Source organism: Callorhinus ursinus, unplaced genomic scaffold, assembly GCF_003265705.2.
Source record: "Callorhinus ursinus isolate GAN/ISIS: 27379988/994484 unplaced genomic scaffold, GSC_fseal_2.0 scaffold9, whole genome shotgun sequence".
Taxonomy (NCBI): Eukaryota; Metazoa; Chordata; class Mammalia; order Carnivora; family Otariidae; genus Callorhinus; species Callorhinus ursinus.
Genome location: NW_027397071.1, coordinates 14621283 through 14647928, shown reverse-complemented (window position 1 = coordinate 14647928; position 26646 = coordinate 14621283). Strand labels below are relative to the sequence as shown.

General features: G+C 36.8%; 1 non-coding gene across 1 annotated transcript; it reads left to right on the top strand.

The window, feature by feature from the left end:
• Positions 1–3791: 3791 nt before the first annotated feature.
• Positions 3792–3898, top strand: LOC112824693 (U6 spliceosomal RNA). The gene has a single exon (XR_003208496.1). It is a non-coding gene; the product is annotated as a U6 spliceosomal RNA (small nuclear RNA).
• The last annotated feature ends 22748 nt before the right edge of the window (positions 3899–26646 follow it).

Here is a 26646-nt window from a genome sequence, read left to right as displayed (position 1 = left end):
ATATGTGTGACAGAAAGAGAGATAGGGAGCTGGTGAGAAAGGAGGTTCTTGTTACAAATTCATTTCATGCACTTAAGTTTAGGTTCTTTTAAATTCTACAGAAAGTTTAATAAGACAGCATAAAAAAAGGTACATAAACTCTTTAAACACTTCTCCTTGATTCACTAGAACAAATATGAGAGATTAAAGATTATTTATTACCTTAATTGTTAAAATTGAATGTCCAGGGGCGCCTGAGTGGCTCAGTCATTAAGCGTCTGCCTTTGGCTCAGGTCATGATCCCAGGGTCCTGGGATCGAGCCCCGCATCGGGCTCCCTGCTCTGCAAAGAGTCTGCTTTTCCCTCTCCCACTCCCCCTGCTTGTGTTCCCTCTCTCGCTCTCTCTGTCAAATAAATAAATAAAATCTTTAAAAAAATAAAAAATTAAATCGAATGTCCCATTGAATAAATATAAGATTGAAAACAATAAAATAGAGCATATAAATTAATACAAGGAGAATTATAAAATTATACTTTTTATAATCACCAGAAAAGAAAGACACCTTTAATTTTTTGAAGAAGCATAGCGTTTGGGATTTAACCAACTCTGCATCTGTGAGACTTCAAAAATGGACCTAGTCTAGATTTATTAGGACAACCTTAACCATAAAAGGCAATCAGTCCTGTGTTCTTAGCATGGCCAGAATAATCACACACATCCTAGGCAATCAAAAGAATTAATAAAACAAATATGGGAACAGATAAAAAGAAGGATTTTCATCCTTTCTTGACTAGAAAGAAATATCACTGGTAACATCATATATAATAGAGAAGATACCAGATAATCAATGTCAGGGATTTCCTTCTCATGCATGGCACAGAAATACAGTTGTTCTAGTTTGATTAACTCCAATACTATTCTTATTACCATGTGTGTAATAGTGATGGGAATAACATATAATGATTATGTAGTTTCTCTCATTTTTTACTGACCAGAATAGATAAAATTGAACATTCAGCAAACTAAAAAGATTAAAACTTTTTTTCATCATAGCAATTCCAATGGTAATTGACTCCATCAACATTTTTTCAGTTGGTTTCTTTCATTTTTTGGTGTGAACTTTGCAGTTTTCAAGTTTCTGTTTCTAATTAAGAGTGCTTAGTGCTTTCAAATTGTCAGTTCTAAAATTCTTAAAAACATATTTGATTTACTATGGATGTCCAAATTTTCATATATGTGAGTGTGTACAAACACACATACACACACAGCATGAACAAGGAAAGAAGAAAAAGAAAGAAATAAAGAAGGAAAGATAAAACTTAGAGTTAGAATGCAAGTTAAGATGTCCAATTGTTCACATTAGTGCTTTAGTTCACTTCAAGTGTGTATTAGTTTTGCTAATAACTTTGCCAAGTTATTTTGCAGTAATAACTTAGCCTAAAATCTTAGTGGCTTACAAAAACAAAGGTTTATTTCTCACTCTTATTATTTGTCCTTCGCAATTCACTGGGCTTTGCTTCTTACTGTCCTCATTGTAGAACCAAAACTGAAAGAATAGCCCTATTTTGTTTTCATGGCAAAGGAGGAAGAATAATATTGGAACCAATGGTGTTACATGTCTCTTTTACTCACCAATGGAACACCAATGGAACACCAAAGGAACAATGGTGTTACATGTCTCTTTTACTCATACTCCCCTGGTCAGAGCACTCACACAATCGATGGGGCACAAAACAGCAGTACAATCCTCTCTCAGGGAGGGATGTTGCAGGTCACATGGCAATGGGCAATAGTGTATTCACACACTCTCTCTGCGTACATGTGGGGGTAAACAATTAGAAATAACGAAACCTCTACTATAGAGTCCATGTCAATATTTTCTTCCTTGTAAATTCTACTAAAATGGTATTCTAGAGTAACTTAGAATGGGCCTACCTGGAATTGGTTTTATTTCATTATAAGTATATTGTTGGGGCCTCCTCGTTCTCTGTTTACTTCTAATTCAATAAAATAACATTAGAAAATGAGAGGAAGATAAGACCAATATCCGAAGTTTTAGTTAGAGAACGTATATTTAAAAACCAAACTGCGCAGGGCACCTGGGTGGCTCAGCTGGTTAAGCACCTGACTCTTGATCTCAGGGTTGTGAGTTTAAGCCCTGTGTTGAGCTTGGGGAAAAAAGCAATTTTACTAGCATTGGGCTTCATTCCAGTCAAACAGCTAACTGGAAAGGAAAAGAAAGCACCTACCAATCTGAGGAGTGTGGACAGTTCTTAGCTTTTAGGGAACAATCAGGATCCGTGCTTCCTTTTGCTGCTGGAAGGGTAAGACCTAAAGAGAAGATGGGAAGAGAGAGGAACGTCATCTCCCCTCACATATAAAGAGAAGCAGTAAGAGTAGGAGGATCAGAGCTGCTGAGGCAGGCTACGGACTTGAACGTGCTCCCCCGGTTTTTTCCTTTTCCTAAACTTGTACTTCTTTGAACCATGCCTTCTCAGGTTTTGTACTTCTTTTTCCCATGGGCTTACAAGGATCATGGTTGTGGTGGATAAAACTAATTTTATTTTTTCCCTATTCTTTCAACATAAAAGCACAAAGAGAATAATATGTTAAATTACTTTATAGTATTTAGGCTAGAAGTTTGTCAGAAAAAAAGATTAAATTAATGGAAGTAATAAAGGTACTCATTTATACATATCATCTACTTCTTCAAATTAGTATAGACATTTCAAAAACAGCTTTAAGCATATTTTATAAATAACATATACAACGATTCTGAAAAATATATAGTGTCAAATATAGACTTTCTGTAAAGACAAGACATAAGCTATTATTTGAAAATTTAGGGGCCTTTCTAAATATTGACTTATTTTAAAATTAAGAATAAACTGCAATTTAGCAGTTTTGGACACGATGCAGCTCATAGGGAATCCAAGAAATTATTTATTCATAACAAGTAAGTACTGCTCGATATAGTCAAACACATTATCTGAAACAAAACTCAAAAACTATTATTTTGTTCCATCTGTAACATTTGCTAATATGATAGGTTTAAATTCTAACTTAATTAAGATATGCTCCCTTTCAACACCATACATTTTAGAGATCTAGTTATATGGCTTATCTTTAATGTAGCCCAACTTTTAGAGAAGTCTTACTTAAAATCAAATATAATATAAAAAGAAATAGCCATCAATTTTCTTCTGCTTTATATGCATTTCAGTATCTTTAACTTTGTAAACTTATTTTAAACTGTAAAATTGGCACTTAATAATGTCAGAATTTTGATTAAATACTGTATCATATCTTTGGGTGAAAAATATAAAACTTAAGACTTGCTGGAAGGCTCTACATTATTTAATTTAATATTCATTCATCAACACTGGATTAAATCTAAATTCTCTAGGTTTAATTTTACTACAAAATAACCTAAAATTTCTTGCAATGATTTAAAGATTTTATAGCTCCCTAATGGTGAGAAAGTTTACCCTGATATCTCTGGGTAATATCAAAGATGCTAATGCCAAAGGAGTATAAGAAGCATTGCCTAGCCAGTTGAGATTTAGATACTGCTTCTTGCAAAATGAATATGGAAGAGCAGAAGAGAAATGCAGCCATCTCTTAATAGCATTGTTTAAGAGCATGTTTACATAAAATATAAAATATATGATGTGCTATAAAGAAAAGGATTTTTCTGAATCAAATGTTAATGATCCTTAAAATTGTGTAATGGATTTGCTTCATTTAGTTTACATTCTACTTTTCTTCTAAACCACTATTTTGCAATGTTTCCTCAAGAAAGTAAGCTTTGGTGCTCGCTTCGGCAGCACATATACTAAAATTGGAACGATACAGAGAAGATTAGCATGGCCCCTGCGCAAGGATGACACGCAAGAAAGTAAGCTTTGTCCTCATAATAGTACTATAGTGGATACTACCATATAAATGGCACTAGATTCTTTTTTTTTTTATTTTATTATGTTATGTTAGTCACCATACAATACATCATTAGTTTTTGATGTAGTGATCCACGATCCATTGTTTTTGTATAACACCCAGTGCTCCGTGCAGTGCGTGCCCTCTTTAATACCCATCACCGGGCTATTCCATGCCCCCACCCCCCTCCCCTCTAAACCCTGTTTGTTTCTCGGAGTCCATAGTCTCTCATGGTTCATCTCTCCCTCCGATTCCCCCCACTTCATTTTTCCCTTCCTTCTCCTAATGTCCTCCATGCTGTTCCTTATGTTCCACAAATAAGTGAAACCATATGATAATTGAATTTCTCTGCTTGACTTATTTTACTTAGCATAATCTCCTCCAGTCCCATCCATGTTGGTGTAAAAGTTGGGTATTCATCCTTTCTGATGGCTGAGTAATATTCCATTGTATATCTGGACCACATCTTCTTTATCCATTCATCTGTTGAAGGGCATCTTGACTCTTTCCACAGTTTGGCTATTGCGGACATTGCTGCTATGAACATCGGGGTGCATATGGCCCTTCTTTTCACTACATCTGTGTCTTTGGGGGTGAATACCCAGGAGTGCAATTGCTGGGTCATAGGGTAGCTCTATTTTTAAATTTTTGAGTAACCTCCACACTGTTTTCCAAAGTGGCTGTACCAACTTGCATTCCCCCGAACAGTGTAAGAGGGTTCCCCTTTCTCCACAATCTCTCCAACATTTGTTGTTTTCTTTCCCTGTCCATTTTTGCCATTCTAACTGGTGTAAGGTGGTATCTCAATGTGGTTTTGATTTGAATTTCCCTGATGGCTAATGATGATGAACATTTTTTCATGTGTCTGTTAGCCATTTGTATGTCTTCTTCAGAGAAGTGTCTTTTCATATCTTCTGCCCACTTTTTGACTTGATTATTTGTTTTTTGGCTGTTGAGTTTGAGAAGTTCTTTATAGATCTTGGATACCCAGCCCTTTATCTGTAGTGTCATTTGCAAATATCTTCTCCCATTCTGTGGATTGCCTATTTGTTTTGTTGACTGTTTCCTTTGCTGTGCAGAAGCTTTTTATCTTGATGAAGTCCCAAAAGTTCATTTTTGCTTTTGTTTCACTAGCTTTTGGAGATGTATCTTGAAAGAAGTTGCTGTGGGCGATGTCAAAGAGGTTACTGCCTAGATTCTCCTCTAGGATTTTGATGGATTCCTGTCTCACATTGAGGTCTTTCATCCACTTTGAGTTTATCTTTGTGAATGATGTTGGAGAATGGTCGAGTTTCATTCTTCTGCATGTGGCTGTCCAATTTTCCCAGCACCATTTATTGAAGAGACTGTCTTTTTTCCATTGCATGTTTTTTCCTGCTTTGTCAAAGATTATTTGACCATAGAGTTGAGGGTCCATATCTGGGTTCTCTATTCTGTTCCATTGGTCTATATGTCTGTTTTTGTGCCAGTACCATGCTGTCTTGGTGATCACAGCTTTGTAATATAGCTTGAAATCGGGCAACGTGATGCCCCCAGCTTTGTTTTTCTTTTTCAACATTTTCTTGGCAACTCAGGGTCTTTTCTGATTCCATATAAATTTTAGGATTGTTTGTTCCAGCACTTCGAAAAATGTCATTGGAATTTTGATCGGGATGACATTGAAGGTATAGATTGCTCTGGGTAGCATAGACATTTTAACAATGTTTATTCTTCCGATCCATGCGCATGGAATATTTTTCCATCTTTTTGTGTCTTCTTCAATTTCTTTCATGAGTGTTCTGTAGTTCCTAGAGTATAGATCCTTTACCTCTTTGGTTAGGTTTATTCCGAGGTATCTTATGGTTTTTGGTGCTATTGTAAATGGAATCGTTTCTCTAATTTCTCTTTCTACAGTTGCATTGTTAGTGTATAAGAAAGCAACTGATTTCTGTGCGTTGATTTTGTATCCTGCCACATTACTGAATTGCTGTGTGAGTTCTAGTAATTTGGGGGTGGTCTTTTGGGTTTTCCCCATAAAGTATCATGTCGTCTGCGAAAAGAGAGAGTTTGACTTCTTCTTTGGCAATTTGAATACCTTTTCTTTTTGTTGTCTGACTGCTGTTGCTAATACTTTGTTGAACAATAGTGACGAGAGTGGGCATCCTTGACATGTTTCTGATCTTAAGGGAAAGGCTCTCAGCTTTTCCCCATTGAGGACGATATTCGCTGTGGGTTTTTCATAGATGGATTTTATGAACTTGAGGAATGTTCCCTCTATCCCTATACTCTAAGAGTTTTAATCAGGAAAGGATGTTGTATTTTGTCAAATGCTTTTTCTGCATCAATTGAGAGGACCATATGGTTCTTCTCCCTCCCCTTATTAATGTGTTCTATCACATTGATTGATTTGCAAATGTTGAACCACCCTTGCATCCCGGGGATAAATCCCACTTGGTTGTGGTGGATGATCCTTTTAATGTATTGTTGGATCCTATTAGCTAGGATTTTGTTGAGGATTTTGGAATCCATATTCATCAGGGATATTGGTCTGAATTCTCCTTTTTGATGGGGTCTTTGCCTGGTTTGGGGATTAAGGTAATGCTGGCCTCATAGAATGAGTTAGGAAGTTTTCCTTCTGTTTCTATTTTTTGAAACAGCTTCAGTAGAATAGGTATTATTTCTTCCTTGAATGTTTGGTAGAATTCCCCAGGGAATCCAGCAGGCCCTGGACTCTTGTTTTTTGGGAAGTTTTTGATCACTGCTTCAATCTCGTTACTGGTTATTGGCCTATTCAGGTTGTCAATTTCTTCCTGTTTCAGTCTTGGCAGCTTATAGGTTTCCAGGAAGGCCTCCATTTCATCCAGATTGCTCAGTTTATTGGCATATAGTTGTTGATAATAATTTCTAATAATTGTTTCTATTTCCTTGGTGTTAGTCATGATCTCTCCCCTTTCATTCATAATTTGGGTCCTTTCTCTTTTCTTTTGGATAAGTCTGGCCAGTGGTTTATCGATCTTATTAATTCTTTCAAAGAACCAGTTTCTAGTTTCATTGATCTGATCTACTGTGTTTCTGGTTTTTAATTCATTGATCTCTGCTCTAATTTTAATTATTTCTCTTCTAATGTGTGGCTTAGGCATCGTTTGTTGCTTTTTCTCTAGTTCTTTAAGGTGTAGAGTTAGTTGGTGAATTCGGGATTTTTCTATTTTTTTGAGTGAGGCTTGGACGGCTATGTATTTCCCCCTTAGGACTGCCTTTGCAGTATCCCATAGGTTTTGGACCAATGTGTTTTCGTTCTCATTGATTTCCATGAATTGTGTAAGTTCTTTGATTTCCTGGTTGACCCAAACATTCTTGAGCAGAGTGGTCTTTAGCTTCCAAGTGTTTGAATTTCTGCCAAACTTTTTCTTGTGATCGAGTTCCAGTTTTAAAGCACTGTGTCTGAGAATATGCAGGGAATAATCTCAGTCTTTTGCTATTGGTTGAGACCTGATCTGTGACCCAGTATGTGGTCTATTCTGGAGAAAGTTCCATGTGCACTCAAGAAGAATAAGTATTCTATTGTTTTAGAGTGGAATGTTCTGTAAATATCTATGAGGTCCATCTGGTCCAGTGTATCATTCAAAGCTCTTCTTTCCTTGTTGATTTTCTGCTTAGATGATCTGTCTATTGCTGAGAGTGGAGTATTGAGGTCTCCTACAATTAACATATTGTTATCAGTATGACTCTTTATTTTGGTTAACAGTTGGCTTATGTAGATGGCTGCTCCCATGTTGGAGGCATAGATGTTTACAATTGTTAGATCTTGTTGGATAGACCCTTTAAAAATGATATAGTGTCCTTCTGTGTCTCTAATTACAGACTTTAGTTTAAAATCTAATTTGTCTAAGAATTGCTACCCCAGCTTTCTTTTGAGGTGTGCTGGCATGGAAGATGGATCTCCATCCCTTCACTTTCAGTCTGGATGTAACTTTAGGTTCAAAATGAGCTTGTAGGCAGCATATAGATGGGTCCTGTATTTTTATCCAATCTGCAACCCTGTGCCGTTTTATGGGAGCATTTAGGCCATTCACATTGAGAGTGATTATTGAAAAATATGAATTAATTGTCATCATGTTGCCTGTGAAGACATTGTTTTTATAGATTGTCCCTGTAAATTTCTGTTGTATATCACTCTTGGGGGCTTTCTCCTTTTATAGAACCCCCCTTAATATATCTTGCAGGGCCAGCTTAGTGGTCACATATTCTTTCAGTTTCTGCCAGTCGTGGAAGTTCTGCATCTCTCCTTCCATTCTAAATGACAGCCTTGCCAGATAAAGTATTCTTGGCTGCATGTTCTTCTCGTTTAGTATCCTGAATATGTCTTGCCAGGCCTTTCTGGCTTGCCAGGTCCCTGTGGATAGGTCTGACATTATTCTGATGTTCCTCCCTCTGTATGTAAGGAACCCCTTCCCCCTAACTGCCCTTAAGATGGTCTCCTTGATTCTAAGATTTGCAAGTTTTACTATTACGTGCCGGGGTGTTGGCCTGTTTTCCTTGATCTTGGGAGGGGTCCTCTCTACCTCTAGGATGCGAATGTTTGTTTCATTCTTCAGATTAGGGAAGTTCCCAGCTATGATTTGCTCAAATACATCTTCTAGTCCTCTCTCTCCCTCCACTCCCTCCAGGATTCCAATTATTCTGACATTGGAATGCTTCATGGTGTCACTCATTTCTCTGATTCTATTTTCATGGATTCTGAGTTGTTTTTCCCTGGCCTCCTCTTTTCCCTTTTTATCTATTATATTGTCTTCCAGGTCGCTTATTCATTCTTCTGCCTCACTTACCCTAGCTGTTAGATTATCTAGATTGGATTGGATCTCATTGGTAGCATTTTTAAGTTCTGCCAATTCAGCTTTCATTTCTGCCCTTAGAGACTCTATGTTGCCATTAATTGATTTCTCCATTCTAGCCACTGTCTTCACAATTGCTAGCCTGAATTCCATCTCCAATATCTTGGTTATATCTGTATCCATTTGTAAATCTGCAGCATAAGTCATGATCTCTGAGTCTTTTCTATTTTGGGGGTTCCTCCTCCTAGTCATTCTGTTGACGGGTGTTTGAGGGAATGTATAGAGTCCAAATTATTGACCCAAGCAAGATGCACCTGTTTTCTTGGGACCTTAGGATGGCTGGCCTCTTGTTTTCCCAGCCTGTCTTCTAGGGGAGGGGCCTGCCGCACTGTTACTCAGGCAACCCTGTTTGGGCGGAGTTGCCCTGCCCCCCTGTGTTGGGGGATGGGCTCAGTGGGAATCAGTTTTGTGGGCTTTTGTTCTCTGGTGGCTTTCCACATCTCTTCCACAAGTCAGAGCAGAAAAGACCATTTCCAATCCTCTGCCTCAGAGCAGAGATCACAGTCTCTTCTTCAGTGAGCTCTTCAGGCCACACTGTCTCCGTTTCTGTCCGTGCTGCTATAAACTGCAGCAGGCTGGGTTGTGCGCCCCTCCGCAGTGCCCCTAGTCCTGCCTCCAGGTCAGAGCACGTCTCTGCCCTTTGTGCTTCTAAAACCTCCAGCTGCTCCCAGTTCGCCCTCTGGACCCCGCTGCTCCGGGTTTCTACCCCAGGGCCTGACCTAAAGTCCTTTCCCCGCTGCTACCTGTCTGCGAGTCTGTGCCCCGTCCCCAGCGCCTGAGGCTGTCGCTCACCGGCGGTGTAGGATCCCCATGGCCAGGCTCCCTCCCACTGCCATTTATCCTCCGATATCTGCCTGTGGAATCATGGCTCCCCACTTCGTACCCCAAAACCAGCCACCTGTGATACTCTGTTTGTAAAGATCCAGATCTTCTTACATCTGAGGCTGGTTTCGTGGGTGCTCAGAGTGGTCTGGTAGATATCCAGCTCAATTCCAGGGACCAGTTGAAATAAGGTCCCCTACTCCTCCGCCATCTTTCCTTCTCTCTCAGCACTAGATTCTCAACTACCCAACAGGCTTTTATATACAATAACGGAATAGTTACCAGGACTTGCAGTTTCCAGTCCAGTATACAAGAAACTTAGAAATCAATACCCTGTCCTAACAAGTAAAAAGCTAAACAAATTGAAAATTCAACAACTATTTTTAGATTCATAAAAGAAGTGAGATCACAGGGCAAACTGCTACCCTCCAAATCACAGAGAACTGGAGGTGAATACAGAAAATCACAACTTACTGAAGCAGGTACCTCCCCAGGAGCCAGTTTTAAAAAACCTGCTGTATAATTGAGAAATTGCTAGAGGTTCAATCTGGACAAGTCCGAGACTTAAAAGCTCAAGAAGATCCAGTCATTGGGAGTCCCCCATACTTTTGTGAGTTTTATCTCCTGGATCTCTACTAGGTTCTTATTGTGTATTTATTAGAGAAAAATCTCATTGCTCTGGCAGGGGAAGGGAAAAGAAACTTTTTTGAAATATGCCAGAGCATTCTATTCTTAACAAATTCTGCCCTTAGGAGAAACTAACAAGAGCTTAACCTGCTGGGTTTTATCTGAGCCTAACTGACCTAGGGGAAGAAAAATACCCAACTCTAGCTCCCTCCAGCCATCCTGCACCACCTAAATTTGGTGGGGAGGGGATGATAACTGAGAAGCACATGTAAGGTTCACATTCCAGAAGCAAAGACTTACCAAAAAAATGAGACTTAATCACAGGACTATAAAATGCTTCCCCTCCCCCCATACCTTACCACCACATTACTAAAAGCCTATTTACAGCGGTTCCTTTTACCCAGTACATCATGCCCAGCTATCAAGAAAAAAAAAAATTAGAACACATATTAAAAGGCAAAACAAAGGTGGAAGAAACGGAGCAAGCATCAAAACCAGATCCAAATATGGCAGGGATATTGGAATTATCAGACCAGGAATTTAATACAACCGTGATTACACAAGGGCCTCCAATAAACAAAATAGACAATAGATGGGCAATGTAAACAAAGAGATGGAAATTCTAAGAAAAAACCGACATGAAGTGCTAGATCAAAAACACTCTAACAGAAATGAAAAATGCCTTTGAGGGACATATTAGTACACTGCACACGGTTGAGGAAAGACTCCTTAAGCTTGAGACTATCTCAATAGAATTTTCCCAAACTGATAAGCAAAGACAAAAAGACCGGGGGAATAAAGAATGCTGATGAACGATGGTACAACTCACAAGATGTAACACATATGTATTGGTAATAACAGAAGGAGAAGAGAAAAAGGAAAAAAAATTGAAACAATAATAGTTGAGAATTTCCCCAAATTATTGTCAGAAACCAACTAAAGATCCAGGAAGCCCAGAAAATACCAAGGATAAATGCCAAAAAAAAAAAAAAAAAGAAACAAAACAAACAAAAAAACAAAAAAACCCTACACCTAGGCACATATTTTTCAAACTACAGAAAATTAAGGATTAAAAAAATTTTTTTTTTTTAGATTTTATTTATTTATTTATTTGGCTGGGGAGAGAAAGAGAGAGAACGAGCAAGAGGAGGGGCACAGAGGGAGAGGGAAAAGCAGACTCCCTGCTGAGCAGGGAGCCTGCCCTGGGACTCCATCCCTGGACTCTGGGATCATGACCTGATCCGAAGGCAGACGCTTAATCAACTGAGCCACCCAGGCGCCCCATTAAAAAAAAAAAAAAATCCTGCAAGAAACCAGAAGAAAAAAATGCCTTACTTGTAGATGAATAAAGAAAAGAATTACAGAATTACATCCAGCTTCTCCTGAGAAACCATGTGCCACAGACTTAATGCCCCCCCACCCTGAAATTAGTATGTTGAAATCTTAATCCCCAGGGTGATAGTATTTGGAGGTGGGGTCTTTGAAAGGTGATTCGATCATGAGGGTGGATCACTAATAAATGGGATTAGTGTCCTTATAAAAGAGACCCCATAGAATTCTCTCACGCTTTCCACCATGTTAGGATACAGCAAAAAGGTGGCTGTCTATGAATCAGGAGGTGGACCATCACCAGACACCAAATCTGCTGGCACCATCATCTTGGATTTCCCAGCCTCCAGAACTGTGAGAAAAAAATAGCTATTGTTTATAAGCCACCCAGTTTGTGATATTTTGTTATAGCAGTCTGAATGGACCTAAACACCATGCAAGCAAGAGAATGGAGAAAAACATTCCAAGTATTGACAGAGAGAAAACAAACAGTGAAATTATCCTTCAAAAGTGAAAGAAAAATAAAGGGTCTTTCAGATAAACAAAAACTGAAGGAATTTGTTGCCAGGAGATCTGCCTTGCAAGAAATATTAGAACATGTTCTTTAAAGAGAAGGAAAATAATATAGGTCAGAAACTAAGATCTGCACAAAGAAAGTAAGGTCATTAAAGAATGTATAAGTAAGGGAAGAAAATTATATCTTATTATAGTTTTAATTTGTATTCCTTTGAATATTATTAAAAGTAAATATTTTTTCCAAATTAAAATATATATAGATATAGTCACTAGTAATTTTTTAATCTTTTTTAATTAATATTCCTATAGCTAAAATCAATACATTTCAGCAAATGATGCTGTAGCAGTTAAACAACCATGACCAAAATACATAAGCCTTGATATAAAACCTTATGCTTATAGAAAAATTAACTCAAAATGGATCATAAACTTCATTGAAAGTTAAAAAATTATAAAAATTTTTAGAAGAAAATAGAGGAAGAAAGACTAGGCAAAGGGTTCCTGGACCTGACAACAAAAATCACAATCACTAAAAGAATATAAGAAATTCAACTTCATTAAAATTATTTTTTTTCTGCAAAAGATTCTGTCAAGTGTGTGAAAAACAATTTCCAAACTGGGTGAAAATATTTGCAAACTGCATGTCTAGAAAGAGTAACAAAGCCCAAAGGATTCAATTGGTAAAGAGGCAAAAGATATAAACAGGTCAAAGAAAATATACGGACGGTAAAAAGCACAAAAAGGTGTCCAAAATCATTGGTTATTAAGGAAATACATATTAAACCACAATGGAATAGCACCATATACTTTATAAAATGGTTACAGTTACAAAATAGTGATAATATCAAATGCTGATAAGGATGTAAAGAAACTAGATCCCCCATACATTGCTGGTAAGAACATAAAATGGTACAACCCCTCTGAAAAATCAGTTGGTAGTTTCTGATAAAACTGTGTACACTTAGCATATGATCCAACAATTGCACTTCTGCACATTCATATTGATGAAATGAAAACTTAATTTCACATAAAAGCTTGTATATAAGGGGCACCTGGGTTGCTCAGTCCGTTGAGCATCAGACTCTTGATATGGGCTCAGGTCATGATCTAAGGGTCTTGGGATTGAGCCCAGCGTCAGCCTCTGTGCTCAGCGTGGAGTCCACTTGCAGTTCTCTTTCTCCCTCTCCCTCTGCCCCTCTACCTGCTCACATGCTCCCTCTCTTTCTTTCTCTCTCTCTCAAATAAATAAGTAAAAATCCTTTAAAATTTATTTTAAAAAACTTGTACATAAATCTTCATAGCAATTTTATTGTTAATAATCAAAAACTGGAAAAAAGTCCTTTAATGGGTAGATAGTTAAACAAACTGTAGTACATTCATATAATGGGGTACTACTCAGAAATACAAAGAAACAAACTAGTTATACATGCAACAACTTGAATGAATCTCAGGGGCACTAAAAAAATGTCCAATATCGAAAGGTTATATATTATATTATTCCATTTTTATAACATTCTTGAAATGGCAAAATGGAATATCTTGAAAATGACAAACTTTTAGAGAAGGCAACAGATTGGTGATTGACAGAAGACAGTGATGGTGGAGGTTGGTGAAGGGAGTTTAAGGGAGGTAAAAGGAAGTTCCTTTGAGGCAACTGGAACATTTCTTTATTGTTGTACTTACATGAATCTATAAGATAAAATTGTATAGAACTACACACACATACATGAGTATATGCAAAAACTGGTAAATTCTGAATAAGGTCTGTAGTTCAGTTAAGAGAATTGTGCCAAAGCCAATTCACTGGTTTTGAGATTATACTACAGTTAGGTAAAAGGTAAGCATTGGAAAAACTGGGTAAAAGGTCATGGGACTCTCTTTACTATTTTTGCAACTTCCCATGATTCTATAATTATTTCAAATTAAAAGTTTTAAAAATGTAAAATTTAACAAATTAAATTTTCCCAAACATTTATACACTGATGTAAATGTGTTTAATCAAATTCTTACATTCATTAATTTCTCAAGTTTAATATATCAGATTATTTAAAATGTTTAAGCCCTATGGGAATTGGAACTTTCAGTGTCTGCTTAGTATTAAGGGGAAAAGAGTGTTGTGCCCACTTACTAACATCTAGGAAAAGCTAGATAATTTATTTAACCATGACTTTTTTTGAACTATCAGAGAACTGATATTTCAGGGCAATCAAATAGCCTGAAATTCAATCAAAGACAGGATCCAAGCATTGCTTACCTAGGACATAGCACAGAAAGGAGATGAAGTTGGCATTCAAAAATGGGTAAAAAGAATTTAGCCAGATTTTTAACAATTTCCTGAAATATGAGTGTAGGATAGCATGAGAGCATAAAGCCTCCTGGAGCCAGAAATGCAAAGGGAGTTTACATCCATTCACATGCTCTTCACACACTTCACCATATCATATGGGCAGGGAAGGAATCAAGAAAAGTCTATTTGGAGGTACAAATCTGGGGGAAGAGAACATCTACATTGTGAATAATAGAAAGTCCTGCCTGGATCCTTCTCTACAGAATAAAAGCCTAAGCCTAGGATGGGCAGCAAACTCTAAGTAAATAGGTGAATTTTGATTGGTAGGTGAAGGGGAAGGCAATGGAACCGTTTTCTCTCTTCTTCTTGGGGGAAGATAGGAAAACCTCCTGGGTTCAGACCATTTGAGAATCATTACCAATGAGGGAAGGATGTGATCATTGAGAAGGCCAAGAACCAGGAACAGGAAGCCTGCCTAAGATTGAATCTAAACCAGGACATCAGAAAGCACAAAAGCATAGCCATCCTTGCCCCAAACCTACTGTCAGGTTAACAAGCACGGACTAATAAGAAAGAGCACTCGACCACTGGGAGAGGGACAAGCATACGAAGAGAGAACCTCTGAAACATGCAGCACACAAGGAAAGCCTAAGGCTCCGAGTAGAACAGGAACACTGAGAAAAACCTTCCCATAATCTAGTCCCCCATCCACAAACACAAAGTAACACTAGAGCACCCACTTGAAACTGGTGATGTAACAACAAAAAACCTAGCTTTGCTGCTGCCTATATTTACTCAAAACACCAACTGAAGGCCTAGGAAAAGAAGATGCATGCCCATTTCCAGGTGCCAATAATATTTATCTCAACCTCTATTTGTATACAGATTATGTCTGTGTATGATGAACACACAAAGTCACACACACACACACACACACACACACACAGGGACTTAATTTCTAGATACCTAGGATAAAGCAAGTTTAATTCAAGAGAAGCATGCTAGTATATCATGGAACAAGCTGCTTGTGAAATACTGAATACATCCCAGAAATCACTCTGTAACAGGTAGGAAGAGATATACCAGTCAGAACATAGAGTCATAGGATGCAGTAGAAATGAGAATCAATCGATAATTAGATCCAATATTATGGAAGGCCTTATATACCAAATAGCAGAGTTTGAATTTGATACAGTACTAGCTTCTCCTCAAACTATTTTGCCTGATTGTCCTTAAGAGCTGAAAGGAACATAAATACATGTGCTTCAGGATTCTGGAAGTATAGTTGAAGCTACCTGTCACTTGCTAAAATTACCTTGAGGTCTCATGTGTTATCTTTAAAACTCAGGAGAAATTTCTATGCTAATAATACAAAATCTACTTATTACTTATCAAAGTTCTAAACTGTTGCCCAAATATTCATACAGTATTGACACTTTATAAAACATGTTGTGCTTATCCTGAGACACTATAGCATGCCACAATGTAGCCCTAAAATATACGCCCCACTGTTTCAAAAGCATGGCATAGGCAATAGGTAGCTTTTTTTACATCCTTAAAGGTGAAAGTGCACCTTTAAAAAGATTTACCTGAAAACTAATACCTCAGACTTCATTTTTGGCAAAGCCCTTTCATATTTGACCCTTACATTAACCTATGGCAGAGAAAGTATATTCATGTCCATTTATGAACAGATGAGGAAATTGAGACATAGAGAATTTAAATTGCAGTTAGCTAGTAGCAGAGCCAAGAAGAAAACTTGTAACTCTAAATCCAATGCCAATTCTATGATTCCTAATCACCCTAGAGCAAAATATAGTATAAAATCAATTTATCTTGAATCACATTCAAGAGAATTTAGTTGTACCAGTACCATAAAGTAGATTTTGCCCTTACAGGTCATCCTAACATATATTCTGGGGACAGCATTATGTAAGTTTTCTAGTATAAGAAGTTTTCATTTGCTGGGTGCTACTGACACAGATGTCTTTTTTTTAGTGCTGAAATGTTACTGATTGTATTTAAAAGAATGAAACTGACCTGACCAAATTTACTTGGAAGGAAGGAAGGAAGGGAGGGAGGAAGGGAGGAAGGGAGGAAGGGAGGGAAGAAGGTCCCCTCTCCCCAAACCTCATTGAAAGTAGTCAATATGTCAGTGAGACAGTTTTTATAAACCATTTGGGAGTTCTCACTGCATTTCCTTAATTTTTAAAACTTTTGTGGTCAGCAAGAACCTACCAGAAACAAGGAAGGACTCAGTTACCTTCCTGCTCTGAGGTTGGCTATTTGCAAGATACTAACCTGCTCTAGTTGCACTCGCTGAATACTATCCTCATTGCTACCAACTTCTGGCTTTTTCAGAGGGTCCTCCTGCCTGGAACTATTAAGAAGGTTTTTTATTTGTATTATTATTATTTTTTTAACAAACATCCCTTTGACTAGAGCCAGAAGCTTTGAAGTTAGTTGTTGATAACAAACCTGTACCTGATGGGCAACCTGGACATTTGACTGAATTTTCCACTTGGACTACCTCAAAAGCATTATCATACTAGTCTCTGGTTCCAGTAAAGACAGACTTCCTGGAGTATTCTGAATTGGATTCTCTTGGCCTACTGGGCACAGAAAATCCTGCCAAATTAGACCTGGATTCCTGGACTCCTGATTTACAAAAAGTACAGCATGGCATATTTGATATCTATGACCTTTCATATCCACTGATAGTAAAAGTTTCTTGTTTTCCTCTAATCTTATTAGCAAAATTTCCTTTGAAGAAAACAGAAAAAGAGTAGAGATGATAATAAGAGAATGAGATAAGTAACTACCTTTGAAAGCAAGTCCTAAAAGAAATAAATGGATTTTGCTTAGGAGAAAAGCTTTTTCAGGAATTGTATTTTTGTTTTAATTTTTATTTTTATTGACAACTAGGCGGACCAAAATTAAGAAGGTATGAATTTAATCCCTGTTCTCCCGGGGTTTATAAATGTCAATCTACTTTTTAAATATTTCTAGCATATGTGATTTCATTGAAAAAATTCTAATTACTGGGCGCCTGGGTGGCGCAGTTGGTTAAGCGACTGCCTTCAGCTCAGGTCATGATCCTGGAGTCCCGGGATCGAGTCCCGCATCGGGCTCCCTGCTCAGCAGGGAGTCTGCTTCTTCCTCTGACCCTCTTCCCTCTCATGCTCTCTATCTCTCATTCTCTCCCTCTCAAATAAATAAATAAAAAAATCTTAAAAAAAAATAAACATCAGAACACTTTTAAAAAAAATTCTAATTACTTTTTAATTTTATGTTTCTATGTTTAGGGATAACATTCGCCACTTCTGTGAATAAAATTAATGGTAAGAAACTAGTTATAGTATGTGTTAATATTGATTTAGAAACTTTTTCTGAAAAGAAATAAATGTCAAGCTAAATTGTGATTACAAGGACTAGTAGTTTCCAAACTTTGCTCAATACTGGAATCACCTGAGAATCTTTAAAAAGTATTGATGGCTGACTCCCACCCTCACATTGTTATTTAATCCCTATGAAGTGCAACCTGAGCATCAAGATTATTAAAAGTTCTCCAGGTAATTAGCTAATCTAGTGGAGTCAAAAATATGCTGGAAGTCTGAAGTCCTGAGTTCAAATTCAATCTCTTGCTTATTGACTGTAGAGTTTTGAGCAACCCAGACGACATCTCCAAGCCTTTTTTTCTTATCTGTACAAACAGGATGTTGATAATACATTTTCTATCTCTATTATAGGAATTTTGTGGAGATTAAATAAGATACTATATAGGAAGTCATTTTACAAATTATTATCAAGTTAAAGATGAAATGATACATAAACATGAATTATTTATATTATATATAAATATATATATACAAAGAAATTTAGTATAAGGAATTGGCTTACAGGATTATGGAGGCCAGCAAATCTAATATCAAGGCTGTCAGGCCAGAGACCCAGGAGAACCAATGTTCTAGTTCAAGTCTAAAGGCCATCTCCCTTTGTTAGGGAGTTTGGGGGGGGTGGGATGGGAATGTGGTATTTTTTTTCTATTCAGGTCTTCAACTGATTGGATGAGATCCACTCACATTATGAAAGGCAATCTCCTTTACTCAAAGTCCACCGATTTAAATGTTAATCTTATCCAATATTACCCTCAGAGAACACCCCGAATAATGTCTTACCAAATATCTGGGAACCCCCCAGCCCAGCCAAGTTGACACACACAATTGTTCAACACAGTATTATTATTACAATTTTTAACAGGTCACACTGAAAAAAAAAATCCCATGAACATACTAGAACAACCAAAAATGCAGGATTATAACTACTGAGTTGTATTCTTGGCCCTCTTCTTCACCTCAACTTTGTCCCAAATATGTTGACATATATTGTGATTTGAAGGACAACAAACAGAACTTCTCTCAAATCATCAGAGGAGAGGAAAGTCATTTTAAGAGAGAAGTCTTCAAGTATAAGTGATTTTTTTTCCCCCTTAACTCCAGAGTTACACCTACAAAAAAAAATATCTCAGATTCCAGTGGCACCCAAGACTGGCCATATGAGTAGGTGGTATGAGCTGAGAAATTCCAAGAGGCCCACCTGCCAAATACATCTTCCCTTAGGGGACATTCCTGGAATTCTCATCATTAGAGACAAAACAGAAAGACCACTTCAAAATGCACAGAAGTGTTAGTATATTATGGATTCATTTAACAGGTTGACTAGAATATGAATAAAAATAGCTTTTTAAGATGGAAAAAGTGGTTACTCTTTCATCTTTGTCCTGGCAAAAAAATGTTTTTCTTTACCAGATAAAAATCAGTGTGGTTAAATTAGTCTACTTCGTTACTTGAACTCAAATAGAACACATACTATTGGCTATTATGACTTCATTATCTGATTCCTTGCTACCTTGTCCATATTTTTCTAGGTGGCCACATTTGGTTCTCCACAATAGGACCTACAATAAGCTTAAGAAAGATTTCCTAATTTTCTTAGTAAATATTGGTGGAGTTTGGGGGCTCTTTATCTTATTTAGAGAAAGCATGAAGTTCAAGTTTTTAACCTTAAAAAAAGTATACAAATTGCAAATAGAAAGGCATCAAATCAGTTGATATACAATAATATTTGCAATTAAAACTCTAACATGAATAAGAGATTTTTTGAGGAATACGTATATGATGTTTTAGGAACATCTAAAATTACTTCTTGGGCTTATGAACACCTATTTTATATTCCATGAAATTCTGGGACTCAAAAGTAAGGTTCTTATCCATCCTTAGCTCTTGAACCTGATCTTAAATATTAGCCTCTGAAACTCCCTGGGTAAAATCACCTGAGTCCAATTCTAAAAATAAGCATATTTTCTCTCATCCACAGATATATGTCCCTTCCCAGAGCATTTCCTATACTTCTAGACCTCCTCAGAAACTACATTTCTTCTCTAACTTCATTGTGACATTGGCTAATGCTGTTGTGCATTTATCACTTCTTTCCACAATTCACAGTCTACCAGACCCTCCAAAGCTGACCCAAGAATCTAGTACTTCTCTGAGTAATAGGTTTCTGCACCATGGGTATCCTAACATTAAAGACATGAAACACGTGGTAGGTTGTTTTTGTTTTCTAGGAGGTATTGTGTACTAATGCTCTCTCCAACTGTTCAAGATGAAGAGCAAATTGCTGTATCACATGACCCTTATGATGAGGCAGATTAAGTGATACACAAAATGTCTCTGGTTGATTGGAGCCTATAGCAATTCATATTAAGAAAATCATAGCTTGGTCTCACAGGCTTTGAAACAACTTTTTTCTTTAGCAAATAACTAATCTCCCTTTCAGAAACAGTTCTTGGATTATTACTAGAACATGGGCAAGACTGAACAGCTGATCATGGAACAAGTAATCTTGTGATTTGAGCTGCCCATTGAAATTGGGTAACCTATGAGGCACATAAGATTCAGCATTCCTAAACGCTCTTTACATTAAGTAGAAATTGAGTATATATAGATCAGGCCAAAGCATCATATATTCTCACAACTCAGGGGAACATTGCCATTTTTTCCACTGTGCCATATTGAGTCCTGACAGTCAGACAATTCTGTAAATATACTAAAACCACTGATTTATACACGTAAAATGGATGGATTTTGCAGAAATTAATTAATTAATTACTTTTTTAAAGCCCTTAATGTATGTATGCAAATTAAAAAAAAAAGATATAGAGAATCTGGGAATCCCAGAATGGAAAGCAGAATGTTACAAAAGGATCTAAATGTATTGCAAATATATGAGCCATCCACACTGAAAGAGAGAGAAAAAAAGTATTGATCTAAGATTTTAGAAAGAATGATCTTAATCTTAATCTTAAAAGCAAAAAGAACTGTAGGTTAGCACTGTATTCCAAAGTTGTTCTTGATAGGGTACAAATTAACAATTCTGAAACCACAACACATGTATACTGCCATTGAACAACTAACTAAATAGACAGCAGATAATGGGAACCAAGTTTCTCCCTATTAAAGTGGGAGATTATAGATAATCAAGGAGAGAAGACTACAGTGACTCATGTGATAATGGATTAAAGTTGGAGACATCAACATTTACTCATATTTTGCTTAATATAGATACATATGGTTGTATATAGATTTGTAGGCATGTGGATATACAAATATACTCCTCATTCTGTCAATTGAGAGGGTCTAGAAGCAATGACACCCCAGTAGCAACAACCCCTCTTAGTGTCTAGATCCAGGGTTCTAATACCATTCTAAAATAAAAGGAACTTGAGTCTTTAAAGAAATGGCTGATTCTAAGTCTGGGACAGGGAATATTGAGCCTGTAGCCTCTTGTAGAGACATTATCTTACAGTATAGAAAGTAAGAATGTTTAAAAAACAAAACCTGGGGCACCGGCATCGCTCAGTCAGTGAGCATCTGCCTTTGGCTTGGTCCTGATCCCGGTGTCCTGGGATCAGGTCCCACATCGGGCTCCTTGTGCTCAGCGGGGAGTCTGCTTCTCCCTCTCTCTCCCTCTATGTGTACTCTCTCTCTCTGAAAATAAATGCATGAATCTTTAAAAAAATATTTAAAATGGGGCATCTGGGTGGCTCAGTCATTAAAGCGTCTGCCTTAGGCTCAGGTCAGGATCCCAGGATCCCGGGATCGAGCCCTGCATGGGACTCCCTGCTCCATGGGAAGCCTGCTTCTCCCTCTCTCACTCCCCCTGCTTGTGTTCCCTCTCTCGCTGTGTCTCTCTCTGTCAAATAAATAAATAAAATCTTTAAAAAATGTTAAAAAAATTTTTTTAAATAAAAAACAATTTTTTAAATAAATAAAAAACAAAACCTCACAATGACAAGTGGTATGACAAAGAAATAATAGGAACCAACTGAAGAGTTCCCGATGCCAAATCCTTGAGCAGTTTGGACAAATAAAATTGAATATTACTGAATTATAAGTCAAAGTAAAAATAGAATGCACTAGCCCATGTTAATACAAATAAACAATTGAATAAAAAATGGAGAGAAATAATCTCCCAGAGTAATTACTGTATATATTAATATATATTATACATACTGATTATATATTACAAATAATATAAAAATATATATAGTAACATATCTTATGCTATATTACTATTTATTTATTTTTTAAAGATTTCATTAAAGATTTACAGCGAGAGCAGGAACACAAGCAGGGGGAGTGGGAGAGGGAGAAGCAGGCTTCCCACGGAGCAGGGAGCTCGATGCGGGGCTCAATCCCAGGACCCTGAGATCATGACCTGAGCCGAAGGCAGACGCTTAACGACTGAGCCACCCAGGCACCCCACTACATATTTATTAAAAAAAAAATTTAGGGGCTCCTGGGTGGCTCAGTCAGTTAAACATCTGATTCTTGATTTCAGCTCAGGTCATGGATCTCAGGGTTGTGAGATTGAGCCCTATGTTGGGCTCCATGCACAGAACCTGCTTAAGATTCTCTCTCTCCCTTTCTTAATAAATAAAGAAATACATACATACATACATACATACTCCACCCTCAAAGAGGAGGCATATAACCTACTCCTTAAGTATGGGCTGTTCATAGTGACTGTTTCCAAAGAGCACAGTATGGAAAAAAGAGAGACAGAGAAAAAGAGTAATGTTACAGTGGAGAAAACTGACAAAACACTGCCTCAAGCCAGGTGATCAAAGTTAACATCAACAGTGATAAATCATAGTGAGTGTGTGTAGGCTTAATATGATGTAATGAGAATGGCACTTCACCTCTGTGTATTTCCACAAAAAATATCACCCAGTGTAAACATGAGAAAAACATCAAAACAATTCTAACTAGGAGACAATCTACCAAATATCAATAGTCCTTAAAACTGTTAACATCAAAAAAAAAAAAACCTGTTAACATCATCAAAAACAAAGTCTGAGAAATTGTCACAACCAAGAGAATCCTATGGAGACATGACAATTAAATGCAATGTGGTATCCCAGATAGGACTCTGGATCAGAAAAAAAATTTTAGGGGAAAAGTGAGGAAATCTGAATAAAGTATGAAATGCAGTTAATAATAATGTATCATTATTGATTAATTAATTATGGTAAATGTATCATACTAACACAAGATTTGAATAATAGGGAAAACTGGGTTTAGGGATGTATGGGAATGCTCTGTACTATCTTTGCAATAATTCTGTAAATCTAAAACTGTTCTAAAATAAAAGGTTGTTGGAGCTCCTGGGTGGCTCAGTCGTTAAGCGTCTGCTTTCGGGGGCGCCTGGGTGGCTCAGTTGGTTAAGCGACTGCCTTCGGCTCAGGTCATGATCCTGGAGTCCCGGAATCGAGTCCCGCATCAGGCTCCCTGCTCAGCAGGGAGTCTGCCTCTCCCTCTGACCCACTCCCCTCTCATGCTCTCTCTCTATCTCATTCTCTGTCTCTCAAATAAATAAATAAAATCTTTAAAAAAAGAAAAAAAAGCGTCTGCCTTCGGCTTAGGTCATGATCCCAGTGTCCTGGGATCAAGCCCTGCATCCGGCTCCCTGCTCAGCAGGAAGCCTGCTTCTCCATTTCCCACTCCCCCTGCTTGTGTTCCCTCTCTTGCTGTGTCTCTCTGTCAAATAAATAAATAAAATCTTTAAATAAAATAAAATAAAATAAAATAAAAGATTCTTGGGGCACCTGGCTGGCTCAGTTGGTAGAGCATGTGACTCTTGATCTTGGGGTTGTGATTTCAAGCCCCACATAGGGTATAGGGATTATTTAAAACTAAAATCTTTAAAAAAATAAAATAAATAAAATAACAAAATAAAATAAAAGGTTCTTAAACATGTGTTTATATTATTACATTTTAAAATTATATTTTAAAAGTGTTAACTTATATGTAAGCATGTTGTGGTTCACATTTATTGTCCCTTTAGCCCATCTATCATCAGTTTCCTAGAATAAGAAAAAAAGATATTTATAATATTTTGAGTGAAAAGAAACTACCCCACAAAAGCACTATGATATAAGTAGCACTATTATACCCCTCTTATAGAGACTAACATAGATGGTAAGTGATTAAAATCCAAAACCAGGTACTTCTGACTCCGTATTGTGTGTTGTAAACTATTCTATCATACCTCTTCCCCAAACCATACACATCTGGTTAAAAAAAAGAAAAAAGAAAAGAAACTATTAGACATGTATTCAAAGAGAGTAATTTCTTCTTTGATGAATACATGCATAATATTTTACAGGTCAGAAGGTGATAGTATCTATTATGCCAACTGTGTCACATTTGAGCATAATATTTATGAAGTTCAATAGCTTTTGCTTACTCTTCAAGATTAAGAAATAAATTAAGTATGCATTTCCTTTTTAGCAAGAAACAATTTGTTTATCATTTTTGAATTGCTTTAATAACTTTATGAAACTTCATTTTCTGTATATATTTTATAATGCATAGATGGGTAGAAATAATACATACGAAGTATATCTGTAAACTCTTGTAATTTCTATGTTTTTATACTTTTAAAAATATGTATTATATAAAAGCTCAAGAGAATAATTTGTCAGTATTATTTTACTGACCTAACTATATAAAGAGCTATTTAGCTTTTAGCTAAAATTTAGAGTAGATAGGGCTAGATATTTTAGGGGTTTTTTTTTTCCTGAACTTTATAGAATACAGTGAACCTTGTATTTTATGTTTCTTAAATTTCTGCATTTAAGTAAAAATGCTACCAAGCCAAGTAAAACACTAGTTTGGTAAAGCTGAGTTCCAGCAAAAGAACAAGAACCAGTTCTACAAATGAAAGGGGCCTGGTAAGATTCTAAGCCTTATTTTTCTCTTTACATAACTACTAACTGGGAGCAGTGGCTGTAAAACAAAATCTAAGGCTGTTCAATAGAGAAATTTAATTAAGATTTCAACTTTATTCTTCTAAGAATAAATATGCTCAAAATACCTTATTTGGTTCTTAACAAGCATGAAAAATCTGACTGACCCATTAACCTAGACTGACCCACTTTACAAATACAGTTGCAATTCCAAATTCTTTCTTTTTTAAAGATTTTATTTATTTATTTGAGAGAGCTAGAATGAGAGAGAGCGAGAGCACATGAGAGGGGGGAGGGTCAGAGGGAGAAGCAGACTCCCCGCTGAGCAGGGAGCCCGATGTGGGACTCGATACCGGGAGTCCAGGATAATGACCTGAGCCGAAGGCAGTCGCGTAACCAACTGAGCCACCCAGGCGCCCGCAATTCCAAATTCTCCCTGCTCACTTTATGATAGCATGTTAAAATAAGTATTAAAATAAAATAAAAGGTAATCTCTCTTTTTAGATTATAACCCACTTGAAGGCACGGACCTCTTAAACTCTCTGGGACTCACAATCTGCACTAATGTAATAACCAGAAACTACAATGAAAATCCCTTCCTGAACTGCTGTGGTCATTCTCTAAATGGCCCCAGCTGAGTTCAAAATAACCTAATCAAATAATTGGGGACCAACTACTTCCTCTTTCTTTCCAAAAAACAATTTGACTCAAGGCTAAATAAGATTTTCGCATGCTGTCATCCACAGAGAGAGACTGAGATAATTTCTCTTCCAGTTATCAACAGTTCTAATCTCTCTATATTGCTCTAGAGTCATTGCCATGCCCAAAAAGAATAAGAAAATAATTTATAAATGGATCAAACTTTCAAAACTATTTCACAATTATTAACTATCAGGACTAACAGGATAGTAGGAGATTTCAGTACAAATAACAAGCATTGACGATCCACAAGGGCTCAGGGTCCTTCTAAGATATATATAAGTATGAATTCCATGTAGATATTTTTAACAAGTCCCAAACCTATTTTAGTGTCCCTACTAATTGTTTGTATAATGTTAAAAAAAAACATATTTGTTGTAATTTATCAAATGAAGGCATTGAAACAATGTAAATCCAGCTTTGTGTTTAAAGCTACATAGATTTATATCTTTCCTTCTTCCCCACCAAAACAGAATTTTTCACATTGGCAGAGAAGCAATATGATATTACATGGTACACTGAATAACAAGGGTCTGGGTAATGGGAGATTTTGACTCCAGCCATGGCTTTTTTTACGTAAGGTGCTTGCTAATCACTTAATCTCTGTGTTCCTCAGTTTACCTACATTTAAGATAAAGGTACTGTGCTAAATGATTTCTAAAATATCCAATAGTTCTAGAGTTCTCAATGGGGTAGAAAGATCATGGTAAATGGAACTTCTAAGTAGGATAAAAAAATTCCTAAGGAAAAAGTCATCAAAGGCAAGATAAGAAAAAAATTGCTATATTTTTCTAGTTAATATTAGAGGGAGAAAAATCAATAAATAGAAAAGAATAAACCAGCATTTATTTTTGTTTTCATAATAAAATAATATTGATAAAATCGAATTCACAGAATTAAAGTGAAAGTGTGCAATTCTTAGTTTTCTCCTATTTGAAAATGTTATTATTAAAGCAGTTTTCTAGGATTGTGTCTTATAGTTAGTTAAGAAAATTCTTGTTTCTCTGGTCTAAACTGTAAGTTCCTGGAAGACAGGCACACTTTCTCTTTTTTTCCTGTCAACCAAGTCAACTTCATGGAATACAGTTGTTGTCGGTCTGTTTCTCACCATTTACTCTGAAATATTGGCACAAGCACAAAGCCACCATATCATTTCCCCTGAAACTCAGAAAGGTGTAACAAATTCCCTGTTTGGTATCTCCTATTGAATGTCTAATGGGCATTTTTTTTTAAGATTTTATTTATTTATTTGAGAGAGAGAGAATGA